General features: G+C 39.7%; 1 non-coding gene across 1 annotated transcript; it reads left to right on the plus strand.

Annotated features, from left to right (window-relative positions):
- Positions 1 to 966: 966 nt before the first annotated feature.
- Positions 967 to 1,088, plus strand: TRNAL-CAA (transfer RNA leucine (anticodon CAA)). Its single transcript has 2 exons — positions 967 to 1,004; positions 1,043 to 1,088. It is a non-coding gene; the product is annotated as a tRNA-Leu (tRNA).
- Positions 1,089 to 8,284: the final 7,196 nt, after the last annotated feature.

Here is an 8,284-nt window from a genome sequence, read left to right on the forward strand (position 1 = left end):
AAGCTTCATAAAGTTCAAAAACGCTATTTAAGGCGACGATTTAGACTCTATTATTTTGATGGCGTCGCCGACTTATCGGCTCGCCGTTTCAACGTCACGAGCCGTCTTATCGCGCTCTCTTTAGGCCATTTCATCCAATAAGCATTATGAAGAAACTCTCAAATTATTATGAGGCAACTAAACGTTAAAATACGCCAATTTTGGTCGCGCTGATATTTTCTAGTAAATTAGTGTATCCATGGTATAACATCGCAAACCGAGTTATGTTCCAAATGTTATCAAAATTAATACTTAAACTTAATTATTTTCCATGAAAATCGCTTAGCGGAATGAGAAATGTTCTACCTTTCACATAAGACCGTTCCCAAAAATAACAGACGTATAGTTTTTCAAACATCGGAATAACCGGACGGTTCTTTTCCAAAAATTTCCCATGTTATTTCTATGGGAAAAATTCCTGCTTTTCATAAAAAGGTGTGATGAATTTTATGGAAATGAAAACCTCCCTTAGCAACTTTTTTTGTATAAAATAAACTAACGGATGGATCTTTTTGAAATTTTAACCACATATTTAAGGCCCAAATTGTAGTTCTGTGGAAATTTTTAAAAACAGTTAATGCAATACAAAAAAAGTTACTTCCAATCAAAAAACCACCCTTATACATTAAGGGCAGTAAGAAGTCATATCTAACAGAGCTACCGCTCTCTCAGAATATGTTTTATGAAATTAACTGGTAGAGATGTAATTTATAAAACGTCAAAATTGCATAAAACCACGTCAGGATGGCCGAGCGGTCTAAGGCGCCAAACTCAAGGGTCTTAGTTTCCTTCGTTCACGAGGTGAATCTGTGTATTCTGGTCCTCCTTTGCGGGCGTGGGTTCGAATCCCACTTCTGACACGATATGTTTTATGAAATTACCTGGAAGAGATGTAATTTTTAAAAGGTCCAAATTTCGTACAACCACGTCGGGATGGCCGAGCGGTCTAAGGCGCCAGACTCAAGGGACTTGGTTTCCTTCGTTCACGAGGTGAATCTGTGTATTCTGGTCCTCGTATGAGGGCGTGGGTTCGAATCCCACTTCTGACATGATATGTTTTATGAAATTAACTGTTAGAGATATAATTTATTTTTAAGAACAACTTAGGAATTTTTTGAGCTTAAGCGTTCCTATAATAGGAACAATAATACCAGATCACTTCTTGGAAAAAATTTTCCATAAAAAAAATTAAATTTTGTTACACCTAAATTATCACGTCTAAATCAAAACAGTTATTTTTTTTGACTAGAATCAGATATATAAATCTCACTGTTCATGCGGTTGTACATATCTTTGGTAGGCTCGAATTTGACACAACTTCCTGCTTCAGCCACACATTGGCTACTAAGCAGACCACCATTTATTGTTGATGTTATCAGTTTGTTTCTTGTTTTGGTTTTTGTCAAATTTACTTTACTGAATACTCGTTCGCAATCAGCGTTTGAATGAGATAGTGAAAACACATGGAGCGCAAAGTTAGGTACAACATCAAAACGTTTCTTTCCATCTCATCTTCCATTTGTAGAACTTTGTTCCAAAAGACGTCGATTTCGTTAGTTGTTTTAATTTCAGCCGGAATTTCACAGCGAGACAGGTACCGAAATTGATCGTCTAACTTCTGAAGCTGATTTTGTTTAATAATCCTGGGTAGTTGCGAGGCCAACGGAAGCAATGAAGCAACTCTGCCACCAAGTGGAGAAATTGGAGCAAGAACAGACACTTTCGTCAGGATCGGGTCATTGAAATCATACCGGTTTTTCATTTGTTGGCATCCTTCTATTAAGAACTCCCTACATCTATTGAGGAAATCATTCTTTATTTGTTGAAAATCTTTTCGACTTTGAAACCTTTGGTTGCTCAATTCAGTCAAAACTTTCACACCCAAATAAATTTGTTGAAGGGGAATGTACTTTGATTTGTTTTATACATCCAACACGTTTAAATCAGTTGAGATCACATATGATCTGTCCATGAAGGTTATTAGGAGATTTTTGTAGCTTGTCACATATTTTTCGTGAAGTTCTAGTATCACAACTTTGGCTGACTGAAAGTACTCATTAAGGCCTGTAAATTTTGGCAATACCCATTCCAAAAACATGAAGTAAAGCTTCATGCTGGGATCAGAGAGGCTTTTGTTGATTTCCTCCGCAGCAACAAGCTTTTCGCGGTTACACATATTTGCAAATAAAAATTTTCATGGTTCCCGTTGTTCCAAAATTCGTATAACAACAGCGATTAGTGATAACCATCTCGTTTGAGAGGGATGCAAAATCTTGTGCACGGGTATATCCAAAATTTCTTGAAACTATTTTAATTCAGCTAAACGTTTGTGACTAAGTTTAAGAAAATTGTAGATGTTTCTTGCTAGGTCTTCACACCGACGGGGAAGTTTCTGGCAAGCCTCACTTGCGCATAAAGCTAGCGAATGGCAAATACATTTCATAATGAAAATGCCAGGGCAGAATTGTTTGAACCGACTAGCAACAGTCATGTGCACCCATCATGGTGTTACATCCATCAGATCCAAACCCAATTACATTATCTAAACATGTGTTCTGTTTCAAATTCTTGGATGACTGACTTGAAAATATCATTGGCAGTTATTTTTCCAGTTAGTTGTGAGGGTTCAATCTGAACTAGTCCAAAATACTTGCTGACAATTTTGCCTAAATTTTCATCATTAAACCTGACTTCTATACATGTGGTTTTAATAGCAGAGATATCTGTGGTTTCATCAATCATTACACTGAATGTTGTTTTTCTTAGTGCTTGAACTAATTGCTCTTTATGTGTAGAGCCAATAACGTTTGTTGTCAAACACGTCAATTTTGTTCTTTTCAATCGCATCTCTTGCGCTATTTTTGAATCTGGGAAGCAGGACTTCATGAGTTCTGTTAAATGGTCAACTGATTGAAAGGCTATTTTGTGTTCGACGATAAAACCACAGATGTTCAATTCCGCCCTTTTAACTGAGTCAGGAATGGAATTTCTCTCATTCTCTTTATTCATAAAAGACACCAGGTTTTTACCGACAGATTTTGCATCTTTGAGCTTTTCAGCGTGTTTTTTCCTATCAAATGATGTTTTATAACTTGAAGTTGAGCCAAAAAGGAGACATTGCAGAAGGTACATTTAGCTTTTATAGCATCGTTGGGGTCGGGTTTGAGCCAAGGCATGAATTCCGGTTTGGATTCCCATTCTTTCCTATTCTTCTGTATTCGGCGTTTCTTCAATTTTTTCTTTTTGGGCCCTTCTGAATCTATCTGAATCTTTGGTGGGGTTTCATACCCGTTAGAGTTATCTAGGTTGATAAAAATTTGTCATGTGTAGTTTTAAAACCAATAAAAATATTAAAAAATCTAATTATTTACCAATATTGAGGTCGGACTCCAATCCTCCAGTCGCCATGGTTGCTTCAGCCTCCAGAATTTTCCGCCTTTTTAGAGAGCAGACGACAAAATAGCAGTGTTTGGTCTCAAGCTAAATATACACTGAAAACCATATAGGAAAGTAACGCTATGAAGACTCGACGTAATCTCACGTCCAGCCATTGCGTTCAGTGTATTACTCCAGGGATGAACTATTTCTCTCACAATAATCTCCCCCGATCGTCAGCAGTTGGAGTTGTCGAAACATGTCCCGTGTGACCTTTGACGATTTTCCGCCAATTTCGAAATTATGGTACAATTATCGTACGTTTAGGCGGAATTATCGAAAAATAGCGTAGTATATAATACGCCTCCTAAATTATCATAACTTCCAAAACTCTCAAAATTATCGCAGTTTACGATAATTATCGTACGCCAACGCTGGACAAAGGCTTTTTATCTCGAATTCTATATTTAGTTGCCTTAATATATTTACCAAAAATTAAAACAACGTGGTTTTCAGAAAAGGCTTAATATTTCAAGCTATATATTTAAGTACCCAGTTTTATCCCCTGTCTTGTCAAAAATAAATATTAAATCCACATGGTTTTCAGAAAAATAGCTTAATATATCTTGCAATAAATGTAGTTGCACAATTTTATTCAACCCTCGTGTTACGAAAATTCAAAACCACGTTGTTCTCGGAAAGTTAGCCAAATATATCTTGTTACAAATTTAACATAAAAAACAAAATGAAAGCCACGTGTACTTCAGAATATAAATCTAATATATTTCGCTATACATACTTTTTACTAAAGGGGCTAGATATATTTCTTCCCCTCTGTCTGCAGCGTTGTCAGATCCCAAGTGAGGCAGTTCTTTAAAGAGTAAGTAAAGACATTTTCCTGGAAAGGTTAATTCCTTCATTTTTGGTAAATATGAAGTGAAAAATGTTCATTTCCAAAGTTTTATAAAAATCTGACGAGCGGTTATTGAATTATATTGAAAACAAAACGAGATTTAGAAAAGGCACCTTTTGTAAACATTGAACACGTGCAATATAGATCTGACGTCAAGAGAGGTGACTCCGTTATTGGCTGGTATAATGCATTGGTTTGTTATGGGATGGCGTGTCTAATTTCTGACTGGATACTACCAAATACTACCGCGGCTAGTGAAAAAACTCCCAGACCGCTTCGGTTTCCTACTAAACCTCAATATAGGAGGAAATACATAAGGAATATAAATTTTGGTGCGGTAAAATCAAAGCCAAAACTAAAAAATGGATAGTGACATTGATAGTGAAAACGAAGTATACTATTCCGATTTATCGACCGGCTCAAGTGATGTAGATTATGATTCTAATTCTGATTTTGTACACTCCTCTGAATCTGAGGATTCTAATTTGGGACTTGATAATGGTAACGAGCATCAATGGGAAATTTTACCATACCAATTTGAGCCTCTTGCTCCTTTAATTGCACCCGCGTTACCGCGTAATGAACCTGAACTAAATAATGAACCTCCAGATGGTCATGAAAGGCTTGGTAATAATGACTGGTAAGCGGTTGAACGACATTTCATAGCACAGCTAGGAGGATAATATATTTTAGAGTAGGTGCACTTGTGGGAATTGCCAAATAATGGAAACTATAGAAGACAGTCAATGTTGTAATGAAATGACAGAGTCGGTGGATAAAATGTGGGAAGAAACATGCATACTGGAGCATGGCGAGTTTTATGAAGTTTGCTAAATGTATTTCAACTAAGATTCGTCTATCTGGATCACTATGACCCAAGAGGTGGAAGAGGAGCGCCTGAACCACCGGAAGGTTTTATACATCGGTATGATTACATGGGTGGACGTTTTTATGCCTAATATTATTATTATTGTAACCGTAAAATTTAAAACTAGGAAAGGGGGCCTAATTTCACGGCTCACAAAGAAATTAAATTAAAACTAGAAAACTAAGAAATTTCCAGGTCACCCGTTTAAAGGACTTATTGTCCATGACTAACAATATTTACCAGATGATCCATGGCGAAGTAAGGATGGACTCAGAGTTAAATACAAAAGAACTTTTATTGAGCGTTTAAAGAAAACAATAAACTGGTCTTAACGCGAACACTGACTAGACTGCTGTGTACAGATTGTAGACCGCGAACTAATGTTTTTTAATAGTTTGACAGCGGTGGCGCTTAAGGCGCCACTTCGGGACAATTTAACATTATACAAAATAATTGTAAAAAATATAAATTGAGTAAAGCAGACGACGCGGTTTTTTCCCGGGAAGGAGGTTCTGGCTGAGGACGGTTACATCCTCCCCCCCAAAGAAAAGTCGTCTGCTGCGGCACTCTTGTTCCCAATCCGCTGAGTCTTGGGCAGGCGGCGAGGAGGGCTTCCTGGCCTCGGCAGCAGTCTTCTGTCGCTGCTAAGTCTCGCGATGGCGAATTCCATGGGCGGCGTCAAAACGTTATGTTGCGTTCCGAACAGTGACCCATGGTTCTCGCGAGATTGCTTGACGGGCAAAATTAAAATCACACGAAGTCACATCGGTGATTCCATGCATGCGTAAATATGCGGCAACGTCTGGTCGAGACCGGAGAGTCTTATGCGGATATTGTTCTGGAGGATGGTAGTAAATGTCCATTTCCGGACCTCCAGGCTTAGGATTCTTCCTCAGCACTATCTCACGTTTCCATCCTTTACGAAATGGATTGACGAATCTCATGGGATTGACGGGAACAGGGCTGGACAATTCCATTTCGTCTTCCCCAGATTCGGAGGAAGAACTGGAATCGTCAGGGTGAGATAGAGGAGAGGGTGGAGGGAGAGACTTTTCCCTCGAGCTCCTATCAGGAGAGGAAGATGGAGAGGTTGGAGGGAGAGATTTCTCCCTCGAGCTCCTATCAGGAGAGGAAGGTGGAGAAAGGTCTGGCGGCATCCGATTCACTCGGAAGACCGCGGGAGGATCGGAGAATAGGGCGAATGCGTCTGGCTCAGATTCCTCAGGTAGATCAGAGACTTCTGGGAAAGGCTCTGGAACTTCTTCGGATGGGGAAGAAGAGGATCCATTCGAGGATGAAGAGGAGGGTTGATTGTTCCTCGTTTCTTCACCAGACGACTCGGTCTGCGCTTCTTCATCTCTCAACAGTCGTTGTCTTCGTTCTCGCCGAGTCTCACGACGTTCGTCACCAGTACTGACTCCAGCGTCCTGAAGTATAGGTACGGATTGCGACGAGGTAGAACTTGAAGATGAGCTCCGTGACGTTGAGGATGACTGACTTCCGTCCGGTTGGCAGACATCTTTATTCGACAATATAGCTTTAAGTGCGCGATATTCTCGATTCCTTTGCTTTCTCCGGTTTCTGGGTCTTCTAATTGATATCGCAAGCGGTCTAGCTTCTTCGCGATCTTGTAGGGACCATCCCATTTGGGACATAACTTAGCGGCGACATCACGTGCCGCTTGAGAAAAAGGATGCGTCTCTTTCCAGACAAGCGCACCAACGGGAAATTCAATTTCTTCCCGCCTCTGATCGTAATAGCGTTTCTGGTGCGCTTGCGCTTTCTTGGCAAGATCCTTAGACAAAGCAAGTTGCTTCTCTAAAGCTGAGAGCGAGGCGGACCTTTCAACAAAGTCCGCTACTGGCATACCTACGTCTAAGTCCCAGGGAAATCTCGGTTCCCTACCCATGTTCAGGTAGAAAGGAGTTCTTCCTGTTGTCGTGTGTGTAGTCGAGTTGATGGCAAACTGGATGAATGGCAAGTTCTCGTCCCATCTTCGGTGATCTCGACCAACGAACATCTAAATGATTTCGCCCAGAACTCTGTTTGTGCGCTCCACGATGTTACTCTGAGGATGATACGGAGTGATGTATCGTGGTTTGACTTTGAACATCTTGAGAATGTCCTTCCAAAGTTGAGAAACGAATTGTGTCCCGTTGTCGCTCACGATGGCTTTCGGACATCCGTAGCGAACAATCATGGAGACGAGTTTCTTCGCACACGTTCTGGCTATGATGTCTGTGTGTGTGTCTGTCTGTCACCGCGTTCGCAGTTGGCAAATCGGAGCAAACGTGTTCGCGATTTCCGGACCGCGTTCGCAGTACACAGAAATTCCGAAAACTTTACTTCATTGTTTTAACTATCTTATTTAACGTCAATCATTAACTTAGTCGTTATACCTTCGTCTGCTGAATAACCGCCAATTCTGTCACTCAACACCCTCAGTATTTATTTTCTTCTACCAACAAAACCATGCACTAGTCTTTCCTGTACACCACATACACACCAATCCGTTCTTATTGGCTTCTAACACCACCATCTACTGATCTTTCGTCTATACCACATAGACACCAATCTGCAACATTGGCTTCTAACACCACCATCTACTGGTCTTTCGTCTATACCACATAGACACCAATCTGTAACATTGGCTTCTACTCCATCATCGTCGTTAGGCTTAAGATGTACGCGGCGAGCGGCTAGGGTTACGAGAAACGTCTAGCCTCCCAATGGCAGGGCTTCCACTAAAGGTTCACGCAATTGCGCATTTGCTTATCCGTTATAGTGAATCAATCGCCTTATATACCCTAAATTTACAAAAGTTCTGATATAGGTGTTCCCTAGAGGTATAACGTTAAATATAGCTATGTTTAAAATTATTTTAAGAATTAAGTTTCTTAAACCGACTTAGCTATAATTAACGTAAAATACTGACCATTAAAATAATAAATATCAGTTATATTTATTTAATTATTTAAGATTAACGTCTTTCTATGTAATGACACAAGTGAGAGTTTATATAGAACGAGTAATGAAGATTGCATCTGAATCGAAACACTACACGAATATCAAAGTTAATATAAAGCGAG

This window comes from Phalangium opilio, unplaced genomic scaffold (assembly GCF_054372755.1).
Source record: "Phalangium opilio isolate 3A_F unplaced genomic scaffold, DU_Popi_V2 ptg000046l_1, whole genome shotgun sequence".
Classification (NCBI taxonomy): Eukaryota; Metazoa; Arthropoda; class Arachnida; order Opiliones; family Phalangiidae; genus Phalangium; species Phalangium opilio.